Source organism: Bubalus kerabau, chromosome 1, assembly GCF_029407905.1.
Source record: "Bubalus kerabau isolate K-KA32 ecotype Philippines breed swamp buffalo chromosome 1, PCC_UOA_SB_1v2, whole genome shotgun sequence".
Taxonomy (NCBI): Eukaryota; Metazoa; Chordata; class Mammalia; order Artiodactyla; family Bovidae; genus Bubalus; species Bubalus kerabau.
In genome coordinates, this window is record NC_073624.1 from 110862312 (window position 1) to 110877510 (window position 15199).

The following is a 15199-nucleotide window of genomic DNA, read 5'->3' on the forward strand; positions in this document are numbered from 1 at the left end:
TTTGATGAAGTGAATTTGAATTAAGTGCCTTAGAATAATAGTGAGCTTATTTTATGAATTTGTGTTTTAAATTGGTTGAATTTGGCCAAAATTATTTAGAAGCCTAAAACCAATAAATGATGCAATAACAATCTACAGCTTTTGGAGATTTTAATAAGTTTCAGTTACTGAAATTGACACCTGCAAACAGGAATGGATGTTTCCTATCAAAGCAAGGGAGGCAGTGAACAAATTAGATGATGGAAACATAAGGGGTAGGAGAAGGCAATGGCACCCCACTCCAGTGCTCTTGCCTGGACAATCCATGGATGGAGGAGCCCGGTGGGCTGTGGTCCATGGGGTTGCAAGGAAGTTGGACACAACTGAGCCACTTCACTTTTACTTTTCACTTTCATGCCCTGGAGAAGCAAATAGCAACCCACTCCAGTGTTCTTGCCTGGAGAATCCCAGGGATGGGGGAGTCTGGTGGGCTGCCATCCATGGGGTTGCACAGAGTCAGACACAACTGAAGCAACTTAACAGCAGCAGCAACATAAGGAGTATATGAGATGTAGTTTTGAAATAGGGCCATTATTATTATATATTGATTTGTCTTAAAGCTCTTTGAAGGAATTGGTATACTTAACTGAATACACTTATATTCTATGCCAAAACTGAATGAACTGGAGAAGCCTAATGATTTTGTAGCATCTAAATTTTGTGAATTTTTAAAGAAGTAAATATAGAGTTTATTTATTGTTTGTTGTTAAGCCACTAAGTCATTTCCGACTCTTGCAACCCCATGGGCTATAACCCACCAGGCTCCTCTGTCCATAGGATTCTCCAGGCAAGAATACTGGAGCGGGTTGCCATTCCTTCTGCAAGGGATCTTCCTGACTGAGGAACTGAACCCATGTCTCCTGCTTTGGTGGTGGCTTAGTCACTAAGTCGTGTCCAACTCTTGTGACTCCATGGACTGTAGCCTGCTAGGCTTCTCTGTCCATGGAATTCTCGAGGCAAGATACTGGAGTGGGTTGCCATTTCCTTCCCTGGTGGATCTTCCCAACCCAGGAATGGAACGCAGGTCTCCTGTATTGCAGGCAGATTCTTTACCAACTGAGCTACAAGGCAGGTGGATTTGTTACCACTGAGCTGCCAGGGAAGCCCATTTATTGTTTGCTGTAAACTATAAGAAAAGATTTTTGTGAGTGGAGGCATTTGAAAATGTGTGGGTTGAAATGACTATCTATTTCAGTATATAAAAAAAAAGTAGTGAGAGCCTCCATTTACTAGAATCTTCTCTGAGCTTCCTTTACCTCAGTGCCTATATGGAGATTATTTTCTCAAAGAAGATTATGGTCTCTAGAAGAGCTTCAGTTAAATATGTCAACCATAGCAAATGTACTAACCATAAATGCAATTTTGAAGATAATTCCAAATGACAACTTTATGAAAAACTTTAAAAGAGAACCCTTATTCTTCAGAAAAATAGCAGACATGACATCAGAATAAGACACATTTATGGATCACATTAAAGATTATGCACGCTCAGCAAGAATAACTTTGCTTATGGAGTATACCAGTGATTTTAAAGAAACTGTTATTTGAAGCATATGTGTACAAGTTCACAAATATATGTACATCTCCAAAGAGTTTCACTAATTGAACCCAATAATGTAATCAAGAAACAAAACACTACCAAAAGACATGAGAGCTATTTATGCCCTGCTCCACTTGTTATTGGGCTTCCCTGGTGGCTCAGAGGGTAAAGCGTCTGCCTGCAGTGCGGCAGACCTGGGTTCGATCCCTGGGTTGGGAAGATCCCCTGGAGAAGGAAATGGCAACCCACTCCAGTACTCTTGCCTGGAGAATCCCATGGACATAGGAGCCTGGTAGGCTACAGTCCACGGGGTCGCAGAGTCGGACACGACTGAGTGACTTCACTACTTATTATTAAGCTTATACATTTGTTTTGTTAGTTTTCAAATTTTACATAAATGGAGTCATATACTACGTAGCGTTCATTTGGCTTCTTATCTAAAAATATTGATAATAATCTTTTCATATTCCCTAATAGTTATACTTGTGGGTATTTCATTCTTATTGCTCTGTAGATTTCCATTATGTGAATATACTAAATTTACTTATACATTTTCATTTTGATGGACATCTTGGTAATTTTCATTTGGGCTAGTGGATAAAAGTACTTTATGAATATTTTAATTGTATGTTTTTGCAAATATATTAATGGCTTAGTGTTGAGTATATAAGTAGAAGTCATAAGGTCATATGATTTAGTTATGGTTTAATCATTTTATATATCCACCACAAATAATAAAAGAATTTTGCAAGTCAATATTTATATACTGATTTAATTTTAGGTCTTCTTATCCTCTCAAAACTGTCCCAGTTCAACAATAAAATAAATGACCACACTAATAATAACATTTTCTACTTTATCAGTCTGCAAACAAGAAAGGATTATTTTGTTGGGTGTGCTTTTTGTTCCCCAAGTAAAAGGAAACAATTATTTACTGTGAATAAAATATATCAGCAATTTAAAATTTTCTTTGAATGTAACTCAAGTTGAACACAGTTCAAAATGGAGCATTAACAGAACATAAAATGTTCCTTGCCATTACTAAAATTTTTTTTCAAATAGCGACCGAATCCAATTTCATGTGAGTAATCAGAAGCAGAAAAAATGATTTAAAAACTAAAATGATTCCTTTTTTAAAATCTCTTTTATTTAATGGGCAAATAATATTGAAAAAGAAATAGTAACATAATTCAATATTTTGAATACTAAAATTTTCCATATTTGAAACTATGACTTAAAACTAAATACTTAAAATAATTACTTGAATACTACTTTAATTACTTAAAACTAATACTTGAAACTATTACTTAAAACTAATACTTGAAACTAATACTTAAAATATTACTGTGCAAGTATAGTTTAACACAGTGCTATTGCTTTTGCATACCATTCAAAAATGCTTTACAAAGAAGTATTATAGAATGAAAGAATCCTATTTGAGGTTTTTGGCTAACTATTCTTAAGAACCTTTGTAATTACTTTTTTTTTTATATTTAAAAGCCTTCTTTCCTATTAGTAAATAAACACATCTTTTGAGATAATATTATATAGCTAAATATATTATAAATAACCAAGTTTTAAGCTTCTTCCTATGAAGTGAAGTGCTTTGGGTTTGTAAAATTTAAATGTGTGTTTTAAATGTTTATTGTCAAAGGGTTCCAAAAATAGCAAATACAGCATTCTCCAGTTACTTCATAGCTTTCAGTACTGATTGGCTTTAAAGGAAATGGTTAACTGTCAAAGGAAGATGAACTATGACATTGAAGGCATTAGGCTCCCGTCCAACAACCTGTTATGGTTGCTACAGATTCTTGACTTTTTCCACAGAACCACATCTTTTGATATCGTGCCCATTGGTAAAAGTGCAACTAAATCAAATGATACTATCCTTTAGTAGGGCGTGTGATCATTAATCCTGATTTAGACTGCTTTTATGTATTTAACTGGGCTTCCCTGGTGGCTCAGCGGTAAAGAACCTGTCTGCAAATGCAGGAGAGGTAAGACACGTGGGTTCAGTCCCTGATAGAGGAAGATTTCTGGGAGAAAGAAATGGCAATCCACTTAAGGTTTCTTTCCAGGCAAATCCCATGGAGCGAGGAGCCTGGTGGGCTACAGTTCATGGGTCACAAAAGATTCAGACATGACTGAGCAGCTAAACCCACAAAGTATACAACTATTTGGTCTAAATTTCTACAAGCCATAAAGCCCTAATAAATTCTTTCATTTATTTAATAAATATTAATTGAGAACTTACTTTGTGTCCACCACTGACTAGGTATCTGGACTATAGTAACAAAGTTAGATAACAACTCTAGTGAGAGGAAACAGATGGGAGGATATTTTAATATATGTTATGAGGAAATTAAAATGGTGCTATGAGAGAAGACAGACTATGTACTTACTGTATCGTGAGAGTAATACATCTTACATATGAAATAACGTTTAAGATGAGAACTTCCAAGTGAAAGATGATTTCAATTTTCCAAGTTATTTCAATGAGAACAGATGTTAACAAGATAATTCTATTCATATACTAAATAAATCATTGGTAAGAAGAAACAATATTTTAGTTATCAAAGTGTACAATAAGCAAATTACCTATCAATGTGCATTTCTACCAGCCCTTTCAAAGTTCCATGAAGTAGTGCTCTTTTTTTCTCAGTAGATTTTTTTATTAAATCACTTTGGAAATTGTAGCATACTTTATTTTACTATTACTAAATCTCAGAGTGGTAAAGAATCTGCTTGCCAATTCAGGAAACACAGGTTTGATCCTTAGGTCAAGAAGATCCTCTGGAGTAGGAAATGGCAACCCATTCCAGTGTTCTTGCTGGAAAATTCTCTGGACAGAGGAGTGAGTAGGACCCAGCTGAGCTATTGTGTAGGACACACACAAGCTGTTACACTATTAAAGTGTCTAAGAAGTCCTGCAGTACAGAAACCTATTTAATTTTATTTAACCCCAAACTTTCCTAGTATGGTATTTGATATTTCACATATATATTTCATAAGCATTTATTAAAACCTTAGTAAGTTTTTGATGCATGAAATGCATTTTGAGGCTTATTGGAAAATATGTCTATATCACCAACACTAAAAAGAGATTTGAAAATTTTAGTCACAGGAGAATAGCTAAAGGTACACTTTAGACTATATCTGGAACGGAAAAAAAAACCAAATTGCTGAGTCTCTATTGAATTCTGAAGGACTTAAGTCATTGATATTTACTGATGGTTGACATGAACAAGTATTATTTAGTTCTATATTTAGCTCTTACGTCCTGAACACACCTATGAACACCTGCAAGGAAAGGACACCTGAGAAACAATTATTTAAACATTATATGTAATAAATATTATATACTAAATAAATATATATATATATTGATATTTATTTACTTAGTGATTCAAATAAATTATTAGTTGAAATGGAATATCTTAGAATATCATAGAGCTATTAAATATTTAATATTTATTTAAAATTAAAATATTTATTTAAATATATATTTAAATATATACTTAAAATTTGTTGTAAAACAGGTTTAATCATTTTCCTTATTTGTTTAGCATCCATTTTTGAAGAGATTTCCATAGCCATAACACCCTTGTTATGCTAAATGCATTTTAATTCCATAAGCCCAGCAGGATTAGGTATAAAATTTGCATAAAAAGAGGGAGGAGTTGGTCAGGATCATATCTCAATTTAAAGCACTTTATTTAGTATTTTTTGGAATATGGAAGGCATCTGGAATTTTACTCCAATTAGTATGCTTCATTCAAGTGATTAGCTGAGTATATGTTTCTGGAAAAAACTACTTAGCCTGTAGAACACTGACTTTGTTAGGCAGGTACAAAATGATGTAGGCCATGTTGAAGATTTTTAATTCAATCCTTGGATCAAAAGAAAGACTGAAGATCTTTCAAGTACCATAATCATATTTCCAATTAAACATGATTTGGCGGGAACAGACTGAATTAAGGAAAAAATAGTGAGCTAAAGGTCAGTATAAAAGTTCAGTCTACTATTTTACCCACATTTTGTTTTTAGATCTCCTTTGCCTGTTCTCCCCGTTTAAGCAAAAATTCTTGAATCTCCATTATGAAAATTACACTCATCAAAACAAGATGTAGGAGAACATCAAAAGAGAAAGAATCAAGAAATGGATTCTCAGTACAGGGGAGGCGGAATTACCTATAGGCAGGGGCATAACCAAAGGGACCACGGAGTATGAATGCAATAGTGGTAGGCAATGTTTCAAAACCCAGAGCCTTAAAAGTCACTGCTCAAATCAGTTTCACCTAATTTCTATTTCTTGGCAAGATCCTGAAAGAGAAAACAGTTTGTAGAGGTAAGGAGATGAGTAGGACAAATAGTAAGAAAAATTATTTTAAAATGATAATACTTAATCTTGAATGATATTTTGGATGTGTGAATTTTTATGCTGACTCACAAATCTGAAAATAAATCATATTCCAGTTGATTAATTATTTTTGCTAAACTCAGATCATATTTAGTTTTCAAGTAGAATTTATCACTTTTGAAGTAACTTGCAATTTAAAAATGTACTGCTTACTTTTCAACTCACCTCATGTATATTATGGCCAAATAGAAGTTATATCTTTTTTTTTTTCAATTGTTAATAAAAAGTCCCTATTTAATCTAATTTCAAATACAGTTAGAAAATAAATAGAAGCAGTGGAGAGAAGTAACAGCAAATTTTTGTTGTTCAGTCACCCAGTCATGTCCGACTCTTTGTGACCCCATGAACTGTAGCACGCCAGGCCTCCCTGTCCCTTACCATATCCCGAAGTTTGCCCAAGTTCATGTTCATTGTATCAGTGATGCCATCAAGCTATCTCATCCTGTGATGCCCAGTCCTCCTTCTGCCCTCAATCTTTCCCAGCATGAGGGACTTTCTAATGAGTCAGCTGCTCGCATCAGATGACCATAATACTGGAGTTTCAGCTTCAGAATCAGTGATCTCCTTGATGTCCAAGGGACTCTCAGGAGTCTTCTCCAGCACCACAGTTTGAAGGCATCAATTCTTCCATGCTCTGCCTTCTTCATTGTTCAGCTTTCACAACCATATGTGACCACGGGGAAGACCATGCTGCTGCTAAGTCGCTTCAGTCGTGTCCGACTCTGTGCGACCCCAGAGACGGCAGCCCACCAGGCTCCCCTGTCCCTGGGATTCTCCAGGCAAGAACATTGGAGTGGGTTGCCATTTCCTTCTCCAGAAGTTATATCTTAAAATAAGAGAATAATTATCTTTTAAATTATATTTGTAGTTTTAATAATCTTCCTTAAATTGTTTTATTCTGCAAAGCCTTTTGCTTTGATTGTATCAAAGAAAAAGCTTTATTAAGTCAAATATTTTATGTGAGATAGAACATATAGCTTTACATGTCTAAGAAATTCAACATATTTTACTTGATAATTGACACTCATGATTTTAAAAGGTTTTCTTGTGCAACTCAGAAAAATAAATACAAATGTAATCATGTTAATAAACTATCTTTTATCTTTTATTTCTTTTTTGTACATCAATTCAAATTTTCAGTTCAGTTCATTTCAGTCGCTCAGTCGTGTCTGACTCTTTGCTACCCCATGAACCGCAGCACGCCAGGCCTCCCTGTCCACCACAAACTCCTGGAGTTTACCGAAGCTCATGTCCATCGAGTCGGTGATGCCATCCAGCCATTTCATCCTCTGTTGTCCCCTTCACCTCCTGCCCCCAATCCCTCCGAGCATCAGGGTCTTTTCCAATGAGTCAACTCTTCACATGAGGTTAACATCAAGTATTATATGAAATAATACACTTGTGGCTTGTGGCTCAGATGGTAAACAGTCGGCCTGCAATTCAGGGATCCCAGGGTCAGGAAGATCCCCTGGAGGAGGGCATGGCAATCCACTCAAGTATTCTTACCTGGGGAATCCCAAGGACAGAGAAGCCTGGTGGGCTACAGGCCAAGGGGTCGCATAGAGTTGAACATGACTGAGCAACTAACACACATTACATGAAATATGTTCAATTCATTCACTTTTATCACATAAATAGTAGCCTATCAGTACTAAAAAATTAAGTATGCAACAAAATAACTTAATGTAAGCATTTTTAAAGAGATATCAAAATATGAGAGTAGATGGGAGAATGGTAGGCATCCTGAAAACTACAAATTGCTAGAGGCAAGCTCTACACTACATTTCCATTTGAAAAGCACACCCAGATTAACTATGGGTCTCATATTTTGAAGGAAAAAGGAAGTAACAATTTAAGGATATTATTATTATGGGGTTAAATTGCTAATCATTATAAAGAAAGAAATATTTTTTGAAAAATCCTTCCATCTTCAAAAGTGATTCATCATCTGTTCAATTCAGTCACTCAGACGTGTCCAGCTCTTTGTGACCCCATGAACTGCAGCATGCCAGGCCTCCCTGTCCATCACCAACTCCTGGAGTTCACTCAAACTCATGTCCATTGAGTTGGTGATGCCATCAAACCATCTCATTCTCTGTCATCCCCTTCTCCTCCCGCCTTCAATCCTTCCGAGTTCAGGGTCTCTTCAGATGAGTCAGCTCTTTGCATGAGGTGGGCAAAGTATTGGAGTTTTGGCTTCAGCATTAGTCCTTCCAATTAATATTCAGGACTGATTTCCTTTAGGATGGACTGGTTGGATCTCCTTGCAGTCCAAGGGACTCTCAAGAGTCTTCTCCAGCAGTTCAAAAGCATCAATTATTCAGCGCTCAGCTTTCTTTATAGTTCAACTCTCATATCCATACATGACTACTGGAAAAACCAAGGCTTTGACTAGATGGACCTTTGTTGGCAAAGTAATGTCTCTGCATTTTAACATGCTGTCTTGGTTGGTCATAAATTTTCTTCCAAGGAGCAAGCGTCTTTTAATTTCATGGCTGCAGTCACCATCTGCAGTGATTTTGGAGCCCCCCAAAATTAAGTCTGTCACTGTTTCCATTGCTTCCCCATCTATTTCCCATGAAGTGATGGAACAAGATGTCATGATCTTAGTTTTCTGAATGTTTAGTTTTAAGCCAACTTTTTTCACTCTTCTCTTTTACTTCCATCAAGAGGCTCTTTAGCTCTTCTTCGCTTTCTGCCATAAGGGTGGTGTCATCTGCTTATCCAATGTATTGATATTTATCCCGGCAATCTTGATTCCAGCTTGTCCTTCATCAAGCCCAGTGTTTCTCATGATGTACTCTGCATATAAGTTAAATAAGCACGGTGACAATATACAGCTTTGACACACTCCTTTCCTGATTTGGTAGCAGTCTGTTGTTCCATGTCCAGTTCTAACTGTTGCTTCCTGACCTGCATACAGATGTCTCAGGAGACAGGTCAGGTGCTCTGGTATTCCCATCTGTTTAAGAGTTTTGCAGTTTGTTGTAATCCACCCAGGCAAAGCCTTTGGCATAGTCAATAACGCAAAAGTAGATGTTTTTCTGGAGCTCTCTTGCTTTTTTGATGATCCAATGGATGTTGGTAATTTTATTCCAGGTTCCTCTGCCTTCTCTAAAACCAACTTGAACATTTGGAAGTTCACGGTTCATGTATTGCTGAAGCCTTGCTTGGAGAATTTTGAGCATTATTTTGCTAGCGTGTGAGATGAGTGCAATCATGCAGTAGTTTGAGCATTCTTTGGCATTGCCTTTCTTTGGGATTGGAATGACAACTGACCTTCTCCAGTCCTGTGGCCACTGCTGAGCTTTCCAAATTTGCTGGCATACTGAGTGCAGCACTTTCACAGCATCATCTTTCAGGATTTGAAACAGCTCAACTAGAAATCCATCACCTCCACTAACTTTGTTCATAGTGATGCTTCCTAAGGCCCACTTGACTTCACATTCCAGGATGTCTGGCTCTAGGTGAGTGATCACACCATCATGATTATCTGGGTCATGAAGATCATTTTTGTACGGTTCTTCTGTGTATTCTTGCCACCTCTTCTTAATATCTTCTGCTTCTGTTAGGTCTCTACCATTTCTGTCCTTTATTGAGCCCATCTTTGCATGAAATGTTCCCTTGGTATCTCTAATTTTCTTGAAGAAATCTCTAGTATTTCCCATCCTATTTTCTTCCTCTATTTCTTAGGACTGATCAATGACTAGGCTTTCTTATGATTCATCATGTCAGGATATTCATTGTAAAAGATTCTGGATCTTGTCAGCAAATCTCACAAAGCATGAAGAAAATAGAAGGGAGTCATTATGTATCAGCATAAAAGAATTTAACCAGACTAGGGCTTGAGGCATGTGACAGGATGATTAGGTATCTCTTCAGTTGAATGTGTCACAGGAAAAAGTAATGACTTTCTCCTCTACATTTCCAGAACATTTGATCATACTTGTCTGAGCATGAGTGCGCGTGTGTGTGTGTTTATTTTAAAACTGAAGTCTCCATCTATACAGCTTATTGTTCTCATTTTAAGTGCATGGATGGATGAATTTTGCCATATGATTTTTAACATGAATACAATCATTTAACAACTACCCAGATCAAGATATTAAATTCTAGAAGTTCCCTCATTCTGTGTTTCACCCCACTGTCCTTCTACTAGAATTAACCAATATTCTGATATCTATCACCATTGGTTTCACCTATCCTTGAAGCTAATATAAATTGAGTTGTCCACTGTGCATGAGTTCTTTTAATCAACAGTTTGTGAGATCTATTTATGTGTGGTTGTCACTAGTTTGTTGTTTTTCATTGCTGTGTACTATTCCTCTATGTATGTATAATATACAATCTGTATACCCATTCTATTGTTTAGAGCCATTTAAGTTTTTTCAAATACTTGGGTACTGTAAATAAAGCTGCTACAAATAAACCATTTATAAGACATACACAGTCTTGGGAACACCAAAATATTTCAAAGTAATGGGTCTAAGATAAATATAGGTTTAATTTTCCTAAATACTACCTAAAAGTTTGCCAACCTAGGTGTACTGATTTACACTATATTCAGCAACATATGTGGGTTTTCCTTACTCCTCTGTCCTAACACTTGGGATACACTCTCATTTTAATTTTTGCCCCTGTACTGGTTGATCTATGGTTTTAACTTGCATTTCTTTGATTAATAATTTGAAACTTCTCATATGCTTATTTACAATTTGAACATATTCTTTTGTTAGATGTTTGTCAGTCTTTTGGCCACTTTCAATTAAATAGAAACTTTTTTTTCAAAATGAGATTTAAAAAAAATAAAAATAAAAATATTTGCTTAGTAAATTTTTTATATTCTCAGTATGAGTCCTTTGTATAATATATTTACAGTGAACAATTTCTTAAATATATCTTATTCATTAACAAAATAATTTTTGATGAACAATTCAGTTCAGTTCAGTTCAGTCACTCAGTCATGTCTGACTCTGCGACCCCATGAACCACAGCACGCCAGGCCTCCCGGTCCATCACCAACTCCCGGAGTCCACCCAAACCTATGTCCATCAAGTCGATGATGCCATCAAGCCATCTCATCCTCTCTCATCCCCTTCTCCTCCTGCCCTCAATCTTTCCCAGCATCAGGGTCTTTTCCAATGAGTCAGTTCTTCGCATCGGGTGGCCAAAGTACTGGAGTTTCAGCTTCAACATCAATCCTCCCAATGAACACCCAGGACTGATCACCCTTAGGATGGACTGGTTGGATCTCCTTGCACTCCAAGGGACTCTCAAGAGTCTTCTCCAACACCACAGTTCAAAAGCATCAATTCTTCAGCACTCAGCTTTCTTTATAGTCCAACCCTCACAAACATACATGACCACTGGAAAAACCATAGCCTTGACTAGACGGACATTTGTTGACATAGTAATGTCTCTGCTTTTTAATATGCTGTCTAGGTTGGTCCAACTTTCCTTCCAAGGAGTAAGAATCTTTTAATTTCATGGCTGCAGTCACCATCTGTAGTGATTTTGGAGCCCATAAAAATAAAGTATCTCACTGTTTCCACTGGTTCCCCATCTATCTGCCATGAAGTGATGTGAACAGATGCCATGATCTTAGTTCTCTGAATGTTGAGCTTTAAGCCAACTTTTTCACTCTCCTCTTTCACTTTCATCAAGAGGCTCTTTAGTTCTTCTTCCCTTTCTGCCATAAGGGTGGTGTCATCTGCATATCTGAAGTTATTGATATTTCTCCTGGCAATCTTGATTCCAGCTTGTGCTTCATTCAGCCCAGTGTTTCTCATGATGTACTCTGCGTAGAAGTTAAATAAGCACTGTGACAATATACAGCCTGACATACTCCTTTTTCTATTTGGAACCAGTCTGTTGTTCCATGTCCAGTTCTAACTGTTGCTTCCTGACCTGCACACAGGTTTCTCAAGAGGCAGGTCAGGTGGTCTGGTATTCCCATCTCTTTCAGAATTTTCCACAGTTTATTGTGATCCACACAGTCAAAGGCTTTGGCATAGTCAATCAAGAAAAAATAAATGTTTTTCTGGAACTCTCTTGCTTTTTTCATGATCCAGTGGATGTTGGCAATTTGACCTCTGGTTCCTCTGCCTTTCCTAAAACCAGCTTGAACATCTGGAAGTTCACGGTTCATGTATTGCTGAATCCTGGCTTGGAGAATTTTAAGCATTACTTTCCTAGTGTGTGAGATGAGTGCAATTGTGTGGTAGTTTGAGCATTTTTGGCATTGCCTTTCTTAGGGATTGGAATGAAAACTGACCTTTTCCAGTCCTGTGGCCACTGCTGAGTTTTCCAGATTTTCTGGCATATTGAGTGTAGCACTTTGACAGCATCATCTTTCAGGATTTGAAATAGCTCAGCTGGAATTCCATCACCTCCACTAGCTTTGTTCGTAATGATGATTCCTAAGGCCCACTTGACTTCACATTCCAGGATGTCTCGCTCTAGGTGAGTGATCACACCATCATGATTATCTGGGTTGTGAGGATCTTTTTTGTACAGTTCTTCTGTATATTCTTGCCACCTATTAATATCTTCTGCTTCTATTAAGTCCCTACCATTTCTGTCCTTTATTGAGCCCATCTTTGCATGAAATATTCCCTTGGTATCTCTAATTTTCTTGAAGAGATCTCTAGTCTTTCCCATTCTATTGTTTTCCTCTATTTCTTTGCATTGATAACTGAGGAAGGGTTTCTTTTCTCTCCTTGGTATTGTTTGGAACTCTGCATTCAAATAGGTATATCTTTCCTTTTCTCCTTTGCCTCTTATCTTTTCACAGCTATTTGTAAGGCCTCCTCAAATAGCCATTTTGCTTTTTCACATTTCTTTTTCTTGGGAATCGTCTTGATTCCTGTCTCCTGTACAATGTCATGAATCTCCATCCATAGTTCATCAGGCACTCTGTCTATCAAATCTAGTCCATTAAATTTATTTCTCACTTCCACTGTAAAATCATAAGGAAATTGATTTAGGTCATACCTGAGTTGTCTAGTGGTTTTTTTCCACTTTCTTCAATTTCAGTCTGAATTTGGCAATAAGGAGTTCATGATATGAGCCACAGTCAGCTCCTGGTCTTGTTTTTGTTGACTGTATAGAGCTTATCCATCTTTGGCTGCAAAGAATATAATCAATCTGATTTCGGTGTTGACCATCTGGTGATGTCCATGTGTAGCGTCCAGAGAAGGCAATGGCACCCCACTCCAATAATCCTGCCTGGAAAATCCATGGACGGAGGAGCCTGGTAGGCTGCAGTCCATGGGGTCGCTAAGAGTCTGACACGACTGAGTGACTTCACTTTCACTTTCCTGCATTGGAGAAGGAAATGGCAACCCACTCCAGTGTTCTTGCCTGGAGAATCCCAGGGACGGGGGAGCCTGGTGGGCTGCCGTCTATGGGATCGCACAGAGTCGGACACGACTGAAGAGTCTTAGCAGATGTGTAGAGTCTTCTCTTGTGTTGTTGGAAGAGGGTATTTGCTATGACCAGTGCGTTCTCTTAGCAGAACTCTGTTAGACTTTGCACTGCTTCATTCTGCACTCCAACGTCAAATTTGCCTGTTTTCCAGGTGTTTCTTGATTTCCTACTTTTGCATTCCAGTGCCCTATAATGAAAAGGACATCTTTTTGGTGTGTTAATTCTAGAAGGTCTTGTAGGTCTTCATAGAACTGTTGAACTTCAGCTTCTTCGGCATTACTGGTCGGGGCATAGACTTGAATTACCGTGGTATTGAATGGTTTGCCTTGGAAATGAACAGAGATCATTCTGTCATTTTCGAGATTGCATTGAAGTACTGCATTTCAGACTCTTGTTGACCATGATGGCTACTCCATTTCTTCTAAGGGATTCCTACCCACAGTAGTAGATATAATAGTCATGTGAGTTAAATTCATCCATTCCAGTCTATCTTAGTTCACTGATTCCTAGAATGTCAATGTTCACTCTTGTCATCTTCTGTTTGGCCACTTCCAATTTGCCTTGATTCATGTACCTAAGATTCCAGGTTCCTATGCAATATTGCTCTTTATAGCATCGAATCTTGCTTCTATCACCAGTCCCATTCACAACTGGGTGTTGTTTTTGCTTTGGCTCCATCCCTTCATTCTTTCTGGAGTTATTTCTCCACTGATCTCCAGTAGCATATTGGGCACCTACTGACCTGGGGAGTTCATCTTTCAGTGTCCTATTTTTTTGCCTTTTCATACTGTTCATGAGGTTCTCAAGGCAAGAATACTGAAGTAGTTTGCCATTCCCTTCTCCAGTGGACCACATTCTGTCAGACCTTTCCACCATGACCCATCCATCTTGGGTGGCCCCAACAATAAGTTTAATTTAATGTTGTAAGGTTAGAAATTTTTAGTCAATTTTTCGTGTGTCTTACTAAAGAAGTGTTTGCCTACTCTAAGATCATAAAGATATACTCCTTGGTTTCCTTCTATCTGTATTATTGTTTTACCCTTCTCTTTTGTATCAATAGTTGTAATTGAATTTCTTCTTTATTATGGTAAACATAGGAGCAGATAGATCTTTCTTTGTTATTTATATTTTCTAGTGCCATTTATTGAAAAGACCATTCATTCTCCACTGCCTGACACTGGCATATTTATTTATAAATAAAATGACTCAGTATGTATAGGTCTACTTCTTGACTCTCTATTCTAGTCATTGGTTTATTTGACTAGCCTTATGGTAACATCACATTGTCTGAACTGTTATAGCTTTATAGTAATCCTTATAATCTGATGGTGTAAATTCTATAAAATTACTTTCTAAAAATTGTCTTCAATATTGAAACTTCTTTGGTTTTTCAATAAACTTTGGGAACTCTAATTAGGTTAGAGAAAGACCAGTTCATCTTTCAGCCTGTACATCTTTATTACAGTAAGCAAGACTTTGTTATTTTACTATAATATTACTTTTTTGCTCTTCCACTAGCAGATATTCTTCCATAGAAAAACCGGAGAAATTAGCAGTGAGATGTAGTTTTTATTATGGGCAATTATAAATTTTTTAACGTACCACTGAAATTTTCCAGAATATCTAGACTCATCAAAAGATATGAAAGAATAAGAAATTCACGGTGTATCTGACCTCATTTTGAAACAAAGGTCATTGAGTTAAAATTCCAAAGAATTATCTAGGAAATTTTTAGTTCATCAGTTGAAGCTTTTAGAAAAATACTATGAGAG

The 15199-nt window shown here is 37.0% G+C and overlaps 1 long non-coding RNA gene across 1 annotated transcript in view; it reads right to left on the reverse strand.

Annotated features, from left to right (window-relative positions):
- The window catches only part of LOC129656127 (uncharacterized), a 184530-nt gene that overhangs the window by 13688 nt on the left and 155643 nt on the right, over nt 1-15199 (reverse strand). The window lies entirely within an intron of this gene.